Genomic DNA, 21,039 nt, shown 5'->3' with positions numbered 1-21,039 from the left:
AAGAGCCTTTATGTCCAGTCACTTTTCAATGAGTGCATGTAGTGCCAGTGGTCTGCTGCTATATGCACATGGGGGTCCACATTAATGACAGGTTGGACTGGTCTCAAAACACAGAGGCACTATATAAGGAAGGACAAAGTAGGCAGCTTTTCCTTTTTTTTAAAGGAGACTGCATTTTCCTAACATGGGTAGTGACATCCTTTACGTAGTGTAGAATTCTGCAATGGCCATGGCGATTGTTCCGACTCAGTCAGGAGAGACCTACCAAATCAAAAAGTTAATTACAAAAGCAGGCTCAGTTATGGAACGCATTCTGTACGTAGTAGCAGAGGACAGAATGAAAATAAAACTGATGGCCATTATGAGCAATGCTGCACATCCTCTCTGTGACTCAAGCAATGAGAACTTTTAGTAAACAAATTACTGAGCAGAAGTGTGCCATGAAAAACTACTGGGGCTCATTCATACCTACATACCTAATGCTTCACTGACACTGTTCCCTTATCTTTACGTAAAGTTTTGTGTGCATTTGAGGAGCGGTATTCCTTAAGCTTCTGTAAAAAGCAAAATTTCCACCTTGGGAGAAATAAAATTCTATCTATCTATTGTCACACATGGACCAAGTGGAGGTAATTACCCACCAGGCCAGGGGGTGGCAGGGTGCATTAAACCTTATTCTGTTATCTCTGCAGGCCAAATATGGGAAAACCTGCCTGATTTATCAACAACATCACTTCAGGTTCCAGCACCAAGAAAGATGTCTCTTCAAGTTCTGGCACCAAGAAGGGCGTCACTTCCCGTTCCAGCGCCAGGAAAGATGTCACCTCCGGTTTCCAGCCTCAGATGACATCACTTCTGGCCTCACCCTTTAAAACTGCCATCTTCTCTATTACCAGTTCAATTCAGTCTAGAGCTCAATCTATGTACATCAGTGCTTACTTAAAAAACATTTTGGAGCTAGAGACAATATACAGGTGGCTGCCCCAAACCTTTCCAGTGTATTGAGACTCTATCTATCTATCTATCTATCTATCTATCTATCTATCTATCTATCTATCTATCTATCTATCTATCAGGATATGACAGCATTAATATACTTTTGAGAAGAGCTAGACAGCTAGATGTTTTGCTTTTGCTTTTTTTAAGCAATATAGACTCTAACTTAATTAATATCTGTTAACCCTATTATAGTGTTTTAATTTAGTTTTATGTGCTGACAACGTTTAATGGTCTTAGTGTCTGACAATCTACCAACGGTCTTTCAAATTTAAGAATGTGCTGCACATCAGCTTCACAGAGTTTATTTTTATATTGAACACTGTTGTTTTTATTTTCTTCAAGTGTAAATTCATAGTTGTACTTTTGCTTTAGCACTGTTTTCTTTTCAGCAAGTTTGTTCTTTATCTTATCTTTCCTAACATAAAAATTAGGTTGTTGCAGATTTTGGATATGTACATTTTTTTTCTTTCCATTTTGTAAGCACAGTGCATTGCCTTGATGAGAAGAATCATTTATGTGCCTTTTGTGAATCTTGAGAATATTTAACTGCACCACATATGAACAAAACCACTCCAAAGCTGGATTTCTGCCTAATCATTGAAATGGTCAGGATACACTTTATAACCTTGGAATGTCTAGAATTGCATTTGTAATAATACTATGTATTATGCCTGGTTTATATTACTCAAGTTATTATTACTATTCTGTTTTCAGCATTAACAGGAATATTTTGTGAAAATTATAGAAAAACCCAAAGTGGCAGTCATTTGTGTGGTTTATGTATATTATAAGAATATACAGTATGTATGTCCTTATAGTAATTCTCAGCAACCCGGAGAGTTAACTTGCTCAAACAAAGGATTTAAAAGAAATTGTTTCTAAGTTCACGAAGATGAGGTCAAGAACAAAACAGTGATTTGTATTTTTATAATTCTAAAGATCTTTAATTAAGAATATTATTAGTAATATTTACTAAAAAAAACTAACATTTTTTTTTTCCAAAATATAGGATGCAGCGAGATTATTTAAGGCTTAGTAAACCATAAGCAGTATTTTAAAGTCAATTCTAAATGGCACAGGTAACCAATGTAGTGACATCAGAACTGGAAAGATGTGCTCTGATTTTCTTTTCCTAGTTAAGATTCTGGTAGCTGTATTCTGAACTAGCTGCAATCGATTGATGTCTTTTTTGGTAGTCCTGAGAGGAGTGTGTTACAGTGATCTAGTCGAATAAAAACTTACAAGTTACAAGGGATCTAACTTCTTCTATTTTCCTTATATGAAAAAAATGCTGTCCAAGTAATCTGACTAATATGTGATTTAAAACTTTGGTCAGAGTCAATAATTACCCCAAAGTTTTTTTTACCTCCATCTTGACTTTTAAGCCTAATGTATCAAGTTTATTTTTAATACCCTCATTATATCCATTTTTGCCATCAACCAAGATTTCTGTTTTCTCCTTATTTAGTTTGAGAAAATTACTACCCATCCACTCAGAAACACAAGACAGACATTGGGTCAGTGAACCAAGAGAATTGGGGTCATCAGGCCCTATTGATAAATACAGTTGTGCATCACTGACTATAATGCAAAGTGCTTCATTTGCATATTCAATCTACTATATACTATGGCTATAAAATGACACTAGGGCTATCATATATAGAGCTAATATGTTGTTATTTTATTTTGAGAAAATAACATTACATACAATCGAGCCAACCTTAACAAACCTGAATTCAACCACTGCCTGAGAGAAAGAGAGGAGGCAACAACAAATCCTTAATAACAACAAAAAGGGAGAATATCCTTTGCTCTGATATAAAATTTTGTTTTAAAGTTTTAATAATTAGATCCTGCCATTTTTTTAAAATTCTGAACAGATCCTCTAAGTAAGAATTACATGTTTTCCCATTTCAGATAGTATAGATTATCAGTTACACACCAACTTGTAACTGGTGGGCTGGGATTCTTCCAGCTGACCAGGATAAATCTACATGCTAATAATGTGGTGTAGGCAATTACACTCAAGTTGTCTTTCTCCACTTCAATCCCATCCAGGAGTCCACTAAAAACATCTGTTAATGGATTAGGAGTGATTGTAACACCAAGGCTGTCTGATAGACATTCAAAGAGTTTTGTCCAGAATGATGTTAATTTTGTGCACGCCTAGAACATGTGACCCAGTGAAGCAGAAGCTCGATTGCAATGTTCACAGGTAGGATCTTGCCCTAGATACATTGTGGACAATTTTAAATGAGTTAAATGTGCTCAATAAAAGATTATAGGTTGAATGATTGAATTCTTTGCACATATCAAGCTAATGTATATTATATGCATGGCTGCCTTACACTCCTTTTCAGAGATGTTAAGTGTGAGATCCTTTCCCCACCATACCCTGGGATCTTTGAAAGGAAGGGACTTTAAAACATGTTTCTATATTATTGAGATGTTGTCTGAGTCACTAGACTTCAAGAACAATCAACATTTCTTCTGGAGTAGAATTGGGTAGGAGGTGAAGGTTAGGTAAGTTAATTTTAGCCAAGTTTCTGATTTGAAAGTAGTGGGAAAGTTGTGTTGATGGGAAGTGCTAAAGTGTTATTAATGTCCTGCTTTCATTGCTAGAAAGTTCTTCCGTTATTAAAGGTCTTTCTTTCTCTTATGAAACAAAGGGTGACACATATTTCTTCCACATCTGTGATTGCATCCTAATTGGCTGCTATTGACACATGTTACTGTTGCCACTGTTGAAAATGTAGCAAAAACTTTAATAGAATTATATTAAGTACATCCGGGCCAAGTAGGCCACTGTCCCTTCCTTCCCCAGCAGATATTAAATACAATACAATTTAGCATGTCCCAGGTCCTCCATGATGGAGTTGACATGTTCTCACCATATCTGTGTGGGTTTCCTCCAGGCACTCTGGTTTTCTCCCACTGTGCAAAGACATACAAGTTTGGGGCGTATGTGTGTGTGCGTGCGTGTGTGTGTGCGTGTTCGACCTATAGCAGACTGGCACCCTGTCCAGGGTTTGTTCCTGCCTTGTGTCCTATGCTAGCTGGGATAGGCTCCAGCCCAAACACAACACCTGCAACCCTGGTCTGGATTGAGCAGGTTAGAAAATGGCATGACAACTTGGCATTTCCCCTATAATGAATGCAATATTTTTTTCCCTCATGAAACATTGAAACATGAGATTAAAAATTTGTCTCGGCCACCACTAAAAATGACAACTGGGTAAGTCACACATAAAAAATATTCTTTTTGAGTGGAGGTTTCCTTTACATCAGTTGCTAGTGGACTTCTTCAGGAATGCTTGTAATCACTCTGGACTGAGTAACCATGTCATGCTATCTCTTTCCATTGTTTTTGTGGAAGCACCATATAGGAAATTTGTGTTTTTTTCTTTTTATTTAAGTATTAATTTCATTTTCCAGAAGGGTGAATTATTTTTTCCTCCCTTTTCATAATGGATAAAGGTTCTTAGCAATTAGGTTTAAATCAAGTTTACTAAATTACTCTTGTTTAAATAAAGACAATAAAAAGATTAATTGATAAAGGGAAAAACTATACAAATAGAGTAATTATGACAAATCATAAAAGTTGGAACAAAAGAGAGATGAAAAAGACAAACATATAACAGTGAATCATTTTTGACAATTTTATTTTTTTTATTGGATTCATGGTTTTCTAGAAAAAACACATCTTCATTTTTGGCCTTTAGATGTCTTATTATCTTGATTAGTTGCTGTTAGCAGAGGGGTAAAATATCTTAGTTACTTAGGTTAATGGTACCAGATGAATTAAGACCTTAGTTATCATCTTAAATATAACTGTTAAGTGTTTTGTCTACTCTGAAATGCAGATTTTATACTTTTTTGGGGAAAAACGCACTGGTGTCTTTCTGCTAAAACTAGATCTGCAGGCATATCTCAACTCTGTTGTTTTTGCAGAGAAGATCTTACTTTCCATTGAATGTCTTGGAAAAAATGTGTTTCTTCCACCATATCTTGCTGAGTGCTGGCTGTCCTGTTTTATTAACCTAGCTGTGCTTTTCTGATTGGCGACTATAATCTCTTTTGGTTTTGTTTCTGGACGTTGCCTGTGACTTACTAAACAACAGTTTTCCAGTCCTGTTAGATTGACCAAGCTGTCTTATGTCAAGCCACCTCTCCTCCTCTTGTTAATCTGCCCATCAGCAAAGCATCAGTTCAGGTCACCAGTTGTACAGCAACTGCCTCATTCTTGTTTGTCTGGGAAGCTTACCTGCCTACAGAAAAGTGTCAGCTGCCTTATATATGTCCTGTCTTTACAGACCACCAATTTAGTGCAGCATTGATGGTCTTGTTTTTCCCTAGCCTGTCTTTCTGCTGAAAGGAAATAAATGTGGTGTGTTTCTCTGCACTGCCAGCATTTGGAAGCTTTGGTTCTAACCTTGCCACATTAATTGACATAGAGTTTCATCTCCTTTCAGTTTAAGACATTCTCACAATGATGACCACTTCTGATAATGACTGTTACTTGCCCTGAATGATAATTCTTCTTTGATAAATAATCTTTATTGTGTATGTGATGCCTATATTTATGGCTAGAGATGATTAGCAAAATTCGCCAAACCATTTTTTACAGAGAATATGCTGTGTTCGCTAGTGATCTTGTTCACCTGGAAATTCGCTATGTGGTTGGCTTAGGCAAACATTTTTTGCAAGCACCCCATGATGCTTTGTGAAGCCAGCATGACATCACAGAGCTGTAGCAGCCATGCACAGAACTTTCACTCATGTTTACTGTAAGATTGTCGCTGACGTGTACATCACTGTGTGGAAATCACACAAGAAAAAAACAGGTATTGTGTTTGACATCACTGCGCAATATTTTCCTCCATTTCAACTACACTCATGTCTTCAAGGGGGAACCTCACTCTTCCACGTGCAGTTGTTTCTGCCTTCCTCTTCCATACCTATCCCTCCGGCTTTTCAACTGCTATGTGTGACTCATCAGACACAAAGATTAAGAAACACTAATAGATTTGTATCCTGCATGAATTAAAATAAATAAAAAATGAATAAGCTTGAAGTATTTTCATTTGGGAGTTAAATTAGCTGACCCTAATGAGAATATTACAAGTACCATCACTGGGTATTTAACATTGATCCTTGTGCTGGCAGTGCAGCACCACGTGGCTAGTTATGCATACAAATTAACCATGTGCCCAGCTACATCCCAAAACCAGCCTTAATAAAACCCTTTCCCTTCCCCTTATGAGAAAACAAGGGAGATGCTGTGAAATAATAAAAACAAAAGATTTTTTACCGTTTACATGACATAAACCTTTGTTACTATTTGCAAGAAGTTTCCTTCTTCTTGATAAAAGTATCTGCACAAATAAATCAGACAAAAAAGCAGATACTCCCGCTGCACCCAGAACTGCATCACCACTTTGTGACACGGCCAATGTGTGCCACAAGAGTAAAACTCTACGAGCGCAACGATCTCTATTTAATTAACTTATTGCTAGCTTGTGGCCATTTCTTCCATCTGCGTCTTTTGATGTTTGAGGCACGGTTGTGCAGTATAGTACTACAATTAAAGCTCTACTGCTTTATAGCTCAGATCACATATTTGGCCACCTTAATCCTCCCAGCATAGTTGGCAGACTTTTCCTAAACCCTCAACAATACCTAAAACACCACTGCAGCATTATAATCCACTCAAAACTAATTCAGTTCCTCCTTGCTTATTGACGTCAGTGAATTTTGTGGAGTTTGGTGAAGGTTGTGAACATTTCTGTGATTTTGTCAAACTAAGGGCGAAGTGTATGGGCTTCATTCATAGCTATTTATGACACTTTCTTAGTTTCTTATTACAATTTTATTTACAGCTTCATCACTGGTTCTCTTCTACTCAAAACTAATATACTGTAAGCATTCCAGTTGACATAAATATTTTGTTTCTTTTTTAGATTCCTACCAGGATTGTGACTCAATATGGAGATGGCCATGATATATGATTTTACATGACAATCCATTATACAGTAGCTTTCTTACAGATCACTCAAAGTTATCCATTATATGTACACCTGTTATAAGTGGCAGCAATTGTTCAGTAAACACATATATAAGAATATAAGATCTAAGATCTAGCTGCTATATTTTGGTAGTGATTTTTAAAAGATCTATTACTATTACCTTTGCCTTCTTTTCATTTCTCAAGTTTTAAATTGAACATAAACATTTACAATTGCATGTTCTTGCTGTCTAAGGAAATGCTGGTAATTCAGTTGAAAATGCTAAAGGGTGTGAGTGAGCATAAATACCACACACATTTCTTAATCCTGGGTTTTCAAACAGTTCCTTTATTTTAATAATTTCCATCAACACTGACAACCTGCTGCCCTGACCAGTTAAAAGTGGGAATAGACCATGGAGACAGGATATAAAATTTTTAACAGTATCAGAAAATACAGAGTTTCCTTTTTCAGAGGCATTTAATTGGTTTTAACATATTTCTTGAGAAGTTGGCAAAGAAATTTGATTTGAAGAATATCTGATTTGTCATTTCTATTTGATTTCTCACATAGAGGAATTTAATTTTCTAGACTTAAATTAGCCCTCTATGACAGTTTAACTTCTGAAAACTTTGTTATTCTCAGTTAAAATTGTATTTATTTCACATGTTACTTGTTGTCTTTATTATGATGGCTAAAAGTAGGATTAAACCTTTTATAAACCTTTATTGCTACGTATCTGGTTAAGCAAGAAATCAACAGAAAAGTGGGTGAGTCTGTTTATTCATTCATTTCACTGAGTATATGAACAAATATCTGTAGAAAATAAAAAGCAGTAAATGGTCATTTAAAATTTTAATTTTATTCTGCTTGGAGGTTAATCTTAAACATCAAGTATTACTTGTTTTTCTGTATAATCTTTCTTTATTTTAAATTACTGCTGCTGATTACCGTACAGATAAATGATAACATTTTTATAATATACTACCAATTTTGTTGACATTTGAAGTACACAATTGTAAATTAAACTTGCAAACAAACTTAAACAACAACTTTTTTTAATGAAGATTGTAATGTACGCTTAACAATTTATTTGAGAAAATGTAAAAACAAAATAAAAGTGTAAATGTGTCATTTTCAAATGTCTGGGCCCCTTTTCTGTTGTAAAGTCTCAGAACCTGTTAAGTTGTTAGTCTGGTCTGGCTTAGCTCATTAAGTGTTAGGCTGGTTGGCACTCCAGGCACCGTGGAAAACCTCTCACTGTTCCAGTGTGGTGCTGAGGTGTCACCCGCTGCACTCGGGTCCCAGTCCAGGTAGTTTGTCGTGTGGTGGTGCATGCTCCCTGGTCAAGAACCGCCATTAGGAATAGTCAGCTGATAGCAGTTCTGAAGTGTAATAAATTGACTTCTCAAACATTTTGCAACACTCAACAACCATGGCTGCTTCTGAGGATTACAATATTAAACTAACTGATGCCTACAAAGAGAAGGCTACAAAAATATATCTAAACATTTCCAGCTAGCAATTTCTGAAGTAAAAAATGTCATTAAAAAAATGGGAACTGTCATGGTCAAGACAAGATCAAGAAGACCAATAAAACTGACAGATAAAAGTAATCATATACTGTTCAGAAAGGCAAAGCAAAACCTTCATATGACTTCAAGGGACCTGAAGGCAGGTTTAGCTGAAAAAGGAGTGATGGTACTCTGATCTTCTGTGCAGAATTACTTAAGCTGAGGTCGTATTGTGTGACGTCTTGTCGTAGGGTATGTCCGACTGAAGTTGCCGATCAAATCACCGGACCATATCAGTTACTGTACATGACTGTAAACTGCTTTGCATGTCAAAACACACAATTATATGCAGACTTTCCTACGCAGACTTGTTCTCCCATTTTCTTGACAGCCAATGGGGTGCTGCCAGATGGAGCCAGAGCTTTTCCATTCTGTTGTGGTACGTAAAACACATCAGACAGATTTTTGAGGGCCAAATCAGCTACGTTCTTAATTCCATGTCTCTGCATTATATGTATAATACTTCCAGATGAGCTTTCATTGGTTTTAAGCTCTCATGCACGCAGAGTCTGCCCCTATGACAAAAGACAACAGCAAACCTGTTTGATTTTGTCAGGGCAACCACAAAAGGTTTGTTTGGAGAGAATAAAAGAGTGGGATCTGAGGAAAACATATTTTGCTAACTGCTAAGTTTTGGTGGTGGATCTATTATGTTTTGGGATTATGTGGCAGCTAATGACACAGGAAACATTATGTGAGTACACAGAAGAAGGCATTCTGCTAAATATTAACAAATCCTTCAGAAGAATGTCAGAGAGTCAGTCAGGAAATTGAAGCTGAAAAAAGAATGTCAAGATCAAAAACACACATCGATATCTACTATGAAGTACCTCAAGAAGCACAAGATGAAGGTTTTGGACCAGCCCTTGCACTCCCCAGATCTGAACATCATTGAAAATTAGTAGGTAGATCTTAAATGTGCTGTGTGCACAAGACAGCCTAAGAATATTTCACAGCTGGGAGTGATTTGGAAGGAAGAGTAAGGAAAAAATTCAAAAATAAGAATTCAATGACTCATAGCTGGCCACAAAGCATTTGCAAGCTGTGATTTTTGCTAAAGAGGAATGTTATTAAGTACTGACTTAGTAGGAAGACCAAAAATCTGCAGGTGCTACATTGGCTCTTTTACCTTTTTATATAAAAAAATGTAACTGGAAATTAACATTTTGATAAAAATGTGAATGTTTTAGTTTGTTTGCTGTCAAGCTTGTATTTTGAATGGTTTACTTCAAATGTCAATAAACTATGCCATTTGGCCAGTGGTGTCCAAACTTTTTCACAGTACTGTAAATTGTGCCTACCTGAAAGAAATCAGGAAAACGCTCAAAGTCAAAGCATCAGCTTGCTCTCAAGCTGACAGTCGCCCTTGATGCCTTTGTCTCTTTTTCTTCGCAGCAGCCTTTTATCAGCCCCCTTCTCTCTAATCATCTGTTCCATTTTCTGTACTATTTCCAAGAGCTCTTTTTGCTAGAGGAGAGCATGCTCTTCAGTATAATTAAGGTTAAATGTCCACATCATTTGGCAGCATGTCTGCTGCATGTTGCAATTTTCCAGCTAATAGTAAAATGCATGTGAAGGAGCGAATGGCCTGTAAAATGTCTTATATAATATACAGTGCAGTTATACATATATTTATACACATCCAGCCAGCTATTCTTGAACCCACTTAATTCAATGACAGGGTCATGGGAGGCTTAATTCTATCCTGGCAGCATTGCTCATTTCCCACTATCAAGCTCACACACATTTATACATGCAATACAGTATTTTCAAACTAAAACAGTGATAATTATAGTTAAACAACAGCACTACTAAATATGTACAAATGAATTAATAAAACTGCAGACACTGATAATATAAGTAATTGTCAGTGTAATAAGCCCAGAGAGCCCTTTTGAAAAAGATTTAGGATTTTACATTGATGAAACATTCTCATCATCTAGACGAACTGCACAAGCAACTGAAAAGGCAAATAAATTGTGAGCTTATTTTGTAAAAATTGCTTATGATATCTTATACGAAGATTGCCCAATTAGAGAATTTATCTGGAGTACTGTAGTACTAGGTTGTTGTACCGTGTTAGCTATTACGAATGTAGAGAAAAGCCAAGCAAAATGACCCCTTTTATTGGCTAACTAAAAAGATTACAATATGCAAGCTTTCGAGGCAACTCAGGCCCCTTCTTCAGGCAAGATGTACTGTGAAGTAATCATCACCAGAAACTGCAGAGGAGAACCTAAAGGGCATGTCCTCCAATGACACCCTCAGGCAGTTACAGCTCTTAGGACTTGAGCAGAGAGGGCTGTGTGGAGACCTCATCAAAGTCGTGAAAATTCTCAAATGGAATTTGATGCAGCAGAATCCTTTAGATCTAATAGTGAATCACACATTTGAGGACTCCAGTAGAAATTAATGCTAAATAGACTAAAGCCAGGAAAAACGTCTTTGTGCAGAGAGTCGTGGTTAACTGGTTAGCTACCGAGTCGTGTACTTCAAGTGGATGATATACTGGGACAATTTAACTTCTAGCTAATCTGACAAACTTGGTGGACTGAATGATCTGCTCTTCTTTGTCAAACTTGTTATGTTCTTGTGTTTTTATAGTCAATGCCAAAAAATGGATTTTTAGTCTTAACGTAAATGCTAATACCAAATGAGTATCTTGTACTGTATATTAGTAGATAGATCATTCAGCTAAGTTAAGTTGACTTCTTTAGGATGTTTTTATAACCAAGACAGTTATTTACATTGAATCAATCAGCTTTCAAGTTATCCTCATACATGATAAAGCACAATTTCACATCATTTAATGACAATCTAAAAAATCTGTTTACATTAAAAATGAAAGTAATGACATATTGCATCCACCAAGCTCTACACATAAATATTTTAATGAGTTTTTGCAAATGATGAATGAAAGGTTTGTTTTTACTTCCAGCTTGGATTTTGAGTGCCTTTACATTCAGTCTCTGTTTATGATGTCAGAGCTAAGACTGAAGCTGATTGGCTGAAGGTAAATGACTGTCCTGGAATGACAACACAGAAGCTGTATAAATGTTTATAATATGCATAGAGAAGGCATTCCTAAAGTCCGTTCTATTTCACTAAAAGTTAAGGTGTGCTACTTATTTATGTTATTTACAAAACTTAATTTGACTGGGATTTGCAGACTTTGATAAAACCAAGGTCCTGACTCTCTGTGGTCATAAAAGATCCATGAGCATCCTTTGTAAAGTTCAGGGCATATCCTGATGTCCTGGCTAAATTGCCCTCCATGGCCTGGTCAATAAGCTCTCTCTCTCACCACTTCATCACCTAATACTTCATGCGTGGTGTGAGTACTGGCACAAAAAATGGCTGCCGTCGCATCATCCAGGTGGATGTTGCACATTAGTGGTGGTTGAAGTGACTCTCCACTCACTCTGAAAACTGCTTTGAGTATCGAGAAACAGCTGTTTGAATGTGAATAATTATTTCTACTTCTTATTATTAAAACTGCATAGGAAGACTGTTGGGATGATACGTATCAGAGCAAAGTTGTGAGTAGTACATCATATCACAATAAAAAGAAGTTCCCAAAAAATTTTAACTAAGGCTGTTTGGCTTTACTGAAAGCAGCTGCAGCTATGCTGTCTAAATGGAGGCACTCTTCAACAGCAGTCCTTCATATGGCAGCACGGCCAAATTCTATCCGGGAGTTTTCTATGACGTTACAAAGAAGACCAAAAACAGCACCTTGGAATCTGTGGAATAGTGGTATAAACAAAATGGCATCAGAAAAGAAACACATTTAAAAATGTTTTTAATAAAATAAATAAGCTCAGAATCAGAATGTGGGTATTTCAAAACCAGAATGATGGGAAAAGAAACTAAAGAAACTAGAAAAAGAGAAGAGAAGAATATAAGAGAAAAATAAAACAAATCCACACTATAAGAGAGCACAATGTGATCACAAGATGCAGGTTTTCTAAACATTTCAAGGTTAAATTAAACTTCAGCAAGAGGTAAAACATTTAGCATCAGGCTTTCAAACCTTGGAATGATATGCCAAAGTCTATGGGATGCCCCATCAAATTTAACATTTAATCTGGCATATCCTCATTTAAGCCACTGATTTGCCTGTTCAGGTTGCAAAAGTAAAAGCTTGGCTGTTATTATCAACTGCTACTGACACTTTTCCACACTGCTGTCTTCACCATGTTCTGCTGTATCACTTGGTACCTCTGCTACTTTACTTTAACTTTAACCAAACTGCTTATTCATGCGTGTAGAACGAGACGTCAGAGTAATTGGAACCTTAGGCATCAATGGGCATATCTTCTTATATAATACGCTACCGTGGCTGTTTGTTTGTCTGTCCAGGATTTTAAATCACCTGTAGCTCACAAACCATTTGGCCCATTGACCTGAAATTTAGTACACATATACTACATGACGTCTACTATCCGCTTTCAAAGTGATGATTGACCTCCAAGGTTATTCCTCATTTTATTTTATTGTAGAATCAACTCTCGGCAGCGACCAGCAGGGCAGCCGTGCAGCGCATGTGTATGGGTGCCATTCTCATTCCCTACCACCTTCGCGGTCCCTTCCCCTACCTCTTCATATCTTAAATTATTCTTGAGGTAGATTGAAGACTTAAGTGCCAGCTTAAGTGGAAACTTAAGGAAAATGTATTAAGTAATTGCAACACAAACACTGACTTAATCAGTTTAAATGCAAAAAGATGCCGACGAAAGAAGAGAAGAAGTGGGCTGCTAGGGTGGAGAAAAGAAGAGCTGCTCAGGAAGCAGCAAGCGCATCAACCTCTGAGTACAGTGATCCCTTGCTATATCGCTGTTATGGTGTATAAAATCTGTACATTTTGGTTTCCATTATATTTTGTTCAAGACAAGACAACAGATGAAATTAACAAATTAAAGCAGGTTTTCTTCCCTTACACCTTACTTTTATAACACTTGTTCATAGCTTCGTGCTAATTTGGTTTTATAGCCCGGGAAAGGATGCTGAGGTGATACCTCAGGCTATTGATGGATGGACATCTGGAACAACAATTTGCTTTATGGCCTAGGACAGGAAGAATTACTGATGCCTCCGAGTACATCAAAGGTTTTGTTGTGTGGGAAAACAGACAGTGAATTAATTCATCAATCATTTGGACAGCCAGCCAATCAGGTGCATGTGCTGTGAAACCAAGGCTTGACATTTCATAATAAATATGCCTTGGTTTGGAAAGAAGAAAAGAGAAGCAAAAGAAGAAGAAAGAGAAGCAAAGGGAGAAAAAGAAGAGGAACGGACGAAGACGGCCCTGGTCGTCAGAAAGGCATCATGAACATCGATTGCTAAATCAAACGCCTCCCTGGGACATTCATCCTTGTCATCTGTAACTTTTTCGTAAGCTTTTTCTAAAGACTATATATATTCAGACTTTCCTATCAGTACCTATTTTCTAGTATTCTTTGTTCTTGTGGTATTATTATTATTCTTGTAATAAATACCATGGTGCTTTTAACTTTCAATGCTTTGTCTTAATGTCTAGAGTGATTGAAGTAATAAGTTAGATTTCTTTGAGCACCTGGTGACAGCCGGATTTTTGCCATTATTTCTGTGCTGCGAGGTTTATATGGCTGAGAGTGAAGAGCGCTATACTCAACAGAAGGGACAGATACGATAAAGAAGGTATTCTTGGCTGATGAATGGCCTATAGTCAAGAGTGCTGAGTCTTTGTATGTTTAAATGGATTCTTGTAGACCAAAAGTAATATTTAGGTCTGAGATATCACTAAAACATCGTATTGTTGTTCGTGCCGAAAATAAGTAAGTCTCTTGAAGTGCTGAATGACAGGCTGTTATTCCTATAGCACTTGTGTGGTTTAAAGTGCTAAGGGTTAATCAGCGTGTGTGTACCATTCATGGAGCACAGTTGTGGTTAGGGTCTGTGTGTGTGTTTATCTATGTGTGTGTGTGTTCATCTTAAAGTGCAACAGTAGACCAACCCGATAACGAACTTGACGAGAACACTTACCTTTGAGGAAACAGGTAAAAGGGCAAGTGGAGGGAAATACCACGATAATACAATCGCACTTCGACTTTCGCGGCTTCACTCCATCGCAGATTTTAAATGTAAGCATATCTAAATATATATCACGGATTTTTCGCTGGGTAGCGGATTTCTTTTTGTTTGTTTGCCCAGTTGATTTCATACAAGGGACGCTATTGGCGGATGGCTTAGAAGCTACCCAGTCAGAGCATGTATTATGTATTAAATAAAACTCCTCAATGATATACGATGTGCTTCCCGAGCGGTGCTTGATTGTTTGCTTATCTCGTTCTCTCTCACTCTCTCTGACTTTCTCTGCGCCTGACGGAGGGGGTGTGAGCAGAGCGGCTGTTTGCACAGAGGCTGTTTGCCTAGAAGATATGGACGCTACTCTAAAAAATGCTGAAAGACTACCTTCACATTGCTCCCTCTTTTGCAGCTGCTTTATCGCGGTGCGCATACTTAAAAGCTCAACAGCACGTATTGATTTTTTGATTGTTTGCTTTTCTCTCTCTCTTTCTCTCTCTCTCTCTCTCACTGACATTCTCTGCTCCTGACGGCACTCCTTTGAAGAGAAGATATGTTTGCATTCTTTTAATTGTGAGAAAGAACTGTCATCTCTGTCTTGTCATGGAGCACAGTTTAAACTTTTGACTAAAGGGTGTTATTTCATGTCTAGAGGGCTCTAATAATGTTAACAGTGTGGGAGAGTTTATAAGGGCTTAAAATATATAAAAATAACCATACAAACATATGGTTTCTACTTCGTGGATTTTCACCTATTGTGGGAGGTTCTGGAATGCAACCCCTGCAATCGAGGAGGGATTACTGTGAATGAATGCTAAACATACAGAGAAAGAGTATGAAAACTAGGAATGCTCAAGTCAAGTGTATTCATTGCACGTTATCATGCAGTGCGCCGTTACTGGTTATGAAATAATTAATATTGTCATTGCCTAAAAAGGGAGACCTAGGCCTGGAGAATTGTGACTTAGCTTCATTACAAATAGCTATGGAGCCCCCATAAAAGTTTATCTTTTCGAATTTTTGCTTTCCATCATTGTCAACCTGGCCATATCTTTTATTAGAGGAAATTTCTGTTATTGTGTCTTCAATTGCTTTTTAATCAAAAACATTCACCTCTGTAACATCAGCTAACTGGACATGTGTGTCAACACTGTATGTAAATATTGCATGGTTATATACTTTGCTACTATTTGTATAATACTCACATATATTCATACTCACTGTAACTATACTCTCTTATACCCACTAAAACAATATATAAATTTGGACTGATATGAATTTAATTTCTAAAAAGCACAATGAGAAAGCAAAAGAAAGGATTTGTTAATGTTAGCAACATTCTTATTGTTAGCAGTATGCTGGTTAGCTGTTCTCTTGTACTAATGGTTATTGGTTTATTTTTATTGTTGTCATCATTTCTGTTTGTCAGTTTGTATGAAACAGTGGATCAATTTGGTTTAGGTTTGGCACACTCATTCCTCAAGGAAATTTGTATGCAAAGTTCCCTTTTTGTTTAGATATTTCAAACAGAGTGCAACATACACATTTTTGAAATTTCAAAAACTCCCATTGAAAAGCATTGGCAAGTTTTCAAATTCTTCTGCTTTAAAATGGAGAATCGTTTTGAGCGACTTCAATTACAGTTTAGATCACTGCTTCATATTTACCTTGAAAGAGATTACGCCAGCTTGTTTATTTTGTAAATTTTCATCTTTCACTCATCTTACAGTAAAACAGGGTAACGCCAGCAGAGTTATGTGTGTTGCAGCGGATTGTCCTTGTGCAAACTTCTGTCCTAGCTGCTCATTTCTACTCCTTTAAATCACAGTAGGTAAGTTACATGATGTTTGTGATTTTAAAAGTAAAAAATGCAAGCAACTTAACTTATCAAGAAAGGAATGAAAGTGGAAACAAGCTCAACAGCTGTGGCTTGGTGACATATTATGGATACAGTAAATCAATGTTGTATGTGCCGGATTGGATGGATGGGCATCCCATCTAAGGTGGAGGATTATTACCTACCCAGCCAGGAGATCATAATGAATTGAGAACAAGAATGGAGATGTAAACCTGCTGGGATGGTCCTCGGTCTCTGTCCCTGTCGGGCTGCCCAGATAATGGATGGAAGAGAAATGAATAGAAATTTGAGCAGTTTATCCTCGAGCCCAAGAGGTGGCAGTGCTCCCCTGGCTGGAACGCAGTCTGGATATCCATAGGGGTTGCCTTGAAATTGTAGTATGGAAGAGAAACCCTGTCAAGGTCCTTGGGTGCCGACAGTGAAGAATGGACCTCCCTACTTCAGGCAGCTGAAATACCATGACATCGTAAGAGCTCCCGGGTCTGGCATTAAAGGAAGCCTCTCACCTCACGTGGGGAGTCAGAGTTGGGAGGAAGCTGGGCAATAGTCACAGAAGAGGCACTGTGACAAGGTGCTGGTAAAAGATTCATTTTGTCTTGAACTTGTGTGTGGCTGAGTTGTGTATGGTGTTTGGGCTCTGGGCACCACCCTAGTGGTCACAACATGTTCTCGGGATTTCCATTACACTAAAAACAACCTCACAGCTCTATTAACTACAGGTCATAATTATTCAAAATTATACTCCAACATTGTAATTTATCGGCATTCCATCATGAGCTCTTGCAGCCAACAATTTTACTTTTTACAAGGCACATTGATACTTCAACAGAGAGTTTAAATCTGCATTGCTTTCTTTGCTCAAAAGGTACATTTAAGACATTTGAACTCCAATTAGCCATGGGCTCATCACAACCAACAACTAATAATGGCTCATCAACCAATGGAATACTCTCATCACTTGAGCTGGGCCCTGCTGTCTATGAAAGCTGTTAGACACTACAGGCCTACATAATATTGTAAATTACTGCTAATGGACATTTATTTTATATGCAATACAAGCACATGTAATTAAATTCTATTATTGCTGTTATTTTTGAATATGACATCACACATATGAATATCACAGTTACTAAAATATTTAATTAACTAAATGTTGTGATAAGAAGAGACATGATACATGGCGAAGGTTTGGGGCAGCCTCCCATATAATTCTGTATCCTGGCTGGAAAAAGTAAATGTTTAAGGTAGAATCAAGTTTATGAGACAGAGTCCAAAACAGAACTGAATTCCAGGGGAAAGGAGTGAGGCTTTATAGGAAGTCTGGGGGAAGTGATGTCGTCCTCAGGGCTGGGACTGGAAGTGATGTCATCCTCGGGGCTGGGACCGGAAGTGATGTCGTCCTAGGGGCTGGAAGTGGCGTGTCTCGAGTCGAGGCAGTGGTTCCTGGTGGGATTTCCTGGGAAAGGTCTGCAGGGAACTTAAAAAGAATGTTAGTGCACCCCGCCACCCCCTGGGCAGATGTATTACCATTCTTCTCCAAGCCCTTCAGCTGCCTCCTATTCACAATGTGTGTGACAATGTAATAACTTTATCTTTGTTGAAGTTACTAAAAAATTTTAAATATGTTAGATTTGGAAGTCTCCAAGCGCACTTGACTGCTATGCCATCCATCGATTTACTTGTTTATTTACTTATTAGCTATGGATATAACACTGTAGTCTGCTATTTACACTCTGAAATTCATTAAAATATTGATTTCTACCCTTAGCATAGAAATGAATGAGTCTACACATACATTTTAAATAGTAAATGAATAAGAGAAAAAACATATTATCCATTGAATACGGTATCTTATGCTAGAAATCAGAACAAGCAACAACAATGTACAAAATTAACAATATGAGCATTCACATTATTAGAAGATAAATGAGAAAAGTCCAGAAGAAGGACTCCCCTTTAAGAGCAATATTCCCTTTTAAATTTTGTTTCAAAAACTTCTTTTGATGGTATTGTCTATGCATAATGAAAATGTTAAAGTTTTTCCAAGAAGCTATAAAAAACCTCATCTAAAGCGACCTTGAAAAGTGAGCCTAAATATGAGATCTTATTGCTATATTCTACTGTAGAAAAAGGCTATTGCTCTGTCATTTCAAAAACTATCAGGCTGTAGAAGATGATCAAAAATGATTTCTCATCTTCACCGCCAAAATAAAGTATGAAACTTGTGCAAAATGTGTCATTATAAAAAGATATATATATGTAGATATATGTGTGAAATGTTCCACTGGATCAGAAAATATATTTGCTATAAATTCCCACAGGCTGTCCACCTCCTGAAGATTAAACATGGAAAATATACAGTACATGCTTTTTCTTAAACATGATTGGTTTTTCTTTTTTCCCCACATACCATATATTGGATTAAATTTCCCAGTCCCAAACTACATTCGCTTTAGTTCTCACATTCTAATAAACTAATAGATTGACTTTGAACTATAGACAGAGGGTCTTTTAGTAATAATAATTCTGAAAATCACTCATAAAGTAATGAAAAATAAATACACCATGAATTAGCCATGCATGCCATAGATATTGTTTGTTAAAAAAACTCTGATTTATGTTCAGCATTGCATGGATTACAAGTGAATAACAGAATGTGAAATACACATAAAATAGGAAATAAAATAAAAAGTGGAATAATAAAGCAGAATGAGTCTTGTGACAATTATCTAACTCTAACATCAAATTTCAACTGAGCAGAGGTTGCCAAGGAGGAGCTACAAGGCAGCAGCATTAATAACTTTTAAGTATATATGCTATAATTTAAATGTTTGTTGTATTTTGTACTCTTTTGACGTTTTATGTTTTCTTCCATCACAGATGAAATACGGCTGTTTGGAGTCATTTTTTTGTTGAAGAGGTAAAAATGTTCTGATGAGAATGTCATTTTATTGATTAATAAGACAAGTAATACTATAAGAGGTAGTACCAGCAGCCATAACACTAGCACTTCAGAAAAGGTCATCCACCTGACGCTAAGCATGTTATGGCCCAGCCAGTTCTTGGAATGGGACACCAAACAGGAAAAAGCTTGGGTTGCTGCTGGAAGAGGTGTTGGTGAAGTCAGCAGGGGGCGCTTAGCGTGTGGTCTGAATGTGGATCCCAATCCCCCAGGGCAGTGTTGGGAGCACTGTGCATTAAAAATGGTGCCGTCCTTCAGATGAGACATAAAACTAAGGATGAGACTATCTGTGGTCATTAAAGATCCCTGGGCATTCTTCTTAAGGTGTAGGGTGTATCCTGATGTCCCGGCTAAACTGACCACCATGGCCTAGTCATTCTGGCCCCCTAAGCACTCCCTGTTTTTATCTAATGTGATACAAAATGGCTGCCGTCACACATTGGTGATGGCTGAAGAGCAGAATCAATGTTTATTTTGAAAAAAAAATAAGATTTTTTTTTTCTGGGCACTCTGGTTTTCTTCTTGCATTACATAAATAAAAGCGTACATTTGATTCATTAGTCAGTCTTAACTGTATAAATGCGCATGAGCATAGGTTTCCTAGTAATTCTTCCTTGGGTATGCAGCTGTTTCATCCAGGGTTGGGTTTCAACTTGTAACAATTCGTCTCGAGCACTAGCCTGAGAGTAATGCTACCACTATATCTGACCTAGCTAAAGGCAGATGATAAAAGGATAGGCCAATATCACACCTTAATACATTTCCCGTATCGCCTTTATTCATATAAAACAACCCCCAAATGTCAATACATTTATAGGTCACTGCCCACCATAGTCCAAATTTATCCTTGCAGTCCATAAAATAAACAACAAATAGAACAATAATCCCTTACACCTGGATTGCCCCGCCCGAACCTAAGTAACCCTTAATTTTCAGCGCCTTACACATATACATGTATTTACACACGAACATTTTTCATTCCTCCAATTCCCGTTCCAGAGATAACAAATAGATCCGTAGATAGTCCACTGTAATACTCCCGCAACGACCGGCGAGCTGATTAGGAGTCCTGAAAGTAGCGGACTATACAACCTATCTCCTCTTCGTCATAAAAGACATACAGTCAGACTTGCGCCATGATTAACGTATAGTACGTCTATTTTGATAGCTCACCCGAGTCCGTAGGTAATAGCGGAATGATCAATTCCCAGGAACTAAAGAGAAGACCATCCACCTTCATACAGGACTGATAGGAGCTCCTAGGCTTTTCCCATGGCCAGAGCAGAAGCTGATCTGCCTTTTTCTGTTATCTGATGTTCTTCTTTCTTTTTTTTCTTCTCCTCTCTCCCCTTTTCCCTCTAAGACGGCATGCTTTATGCAAATGAATCCCCGAACCAACCGGAAGTTCCACCTCTGGGGTACCGCTGTCAATCTCTGTCAGAAGACTATCCCCCCCCCCAACAACCGATCGACAGCAGAAAACATTATCTTTATGTGGCAGCGCTACAAACTTATGATCCATGGTGCAGGGTAACATTTAATGCACAAGTCAAATCAATTCAAATTTTAAATGTA

Source organism: Polypterus senegalus, chromosome 17 (assembly GCF_016835505.1).
Source record: "Polypterus senegalus isolate Bchr_013 chromosome 17, ASM1683550v1, whole genome shotgun sequence".
NCBI lineage: Eukaryota > Metazoa > Chordata > Cladistia > Polypteriformes > Polypteridae > Polypterus > Polypterus senegalus.
This window is presented reverse-complemented; position numbering follows the sequence as displayed.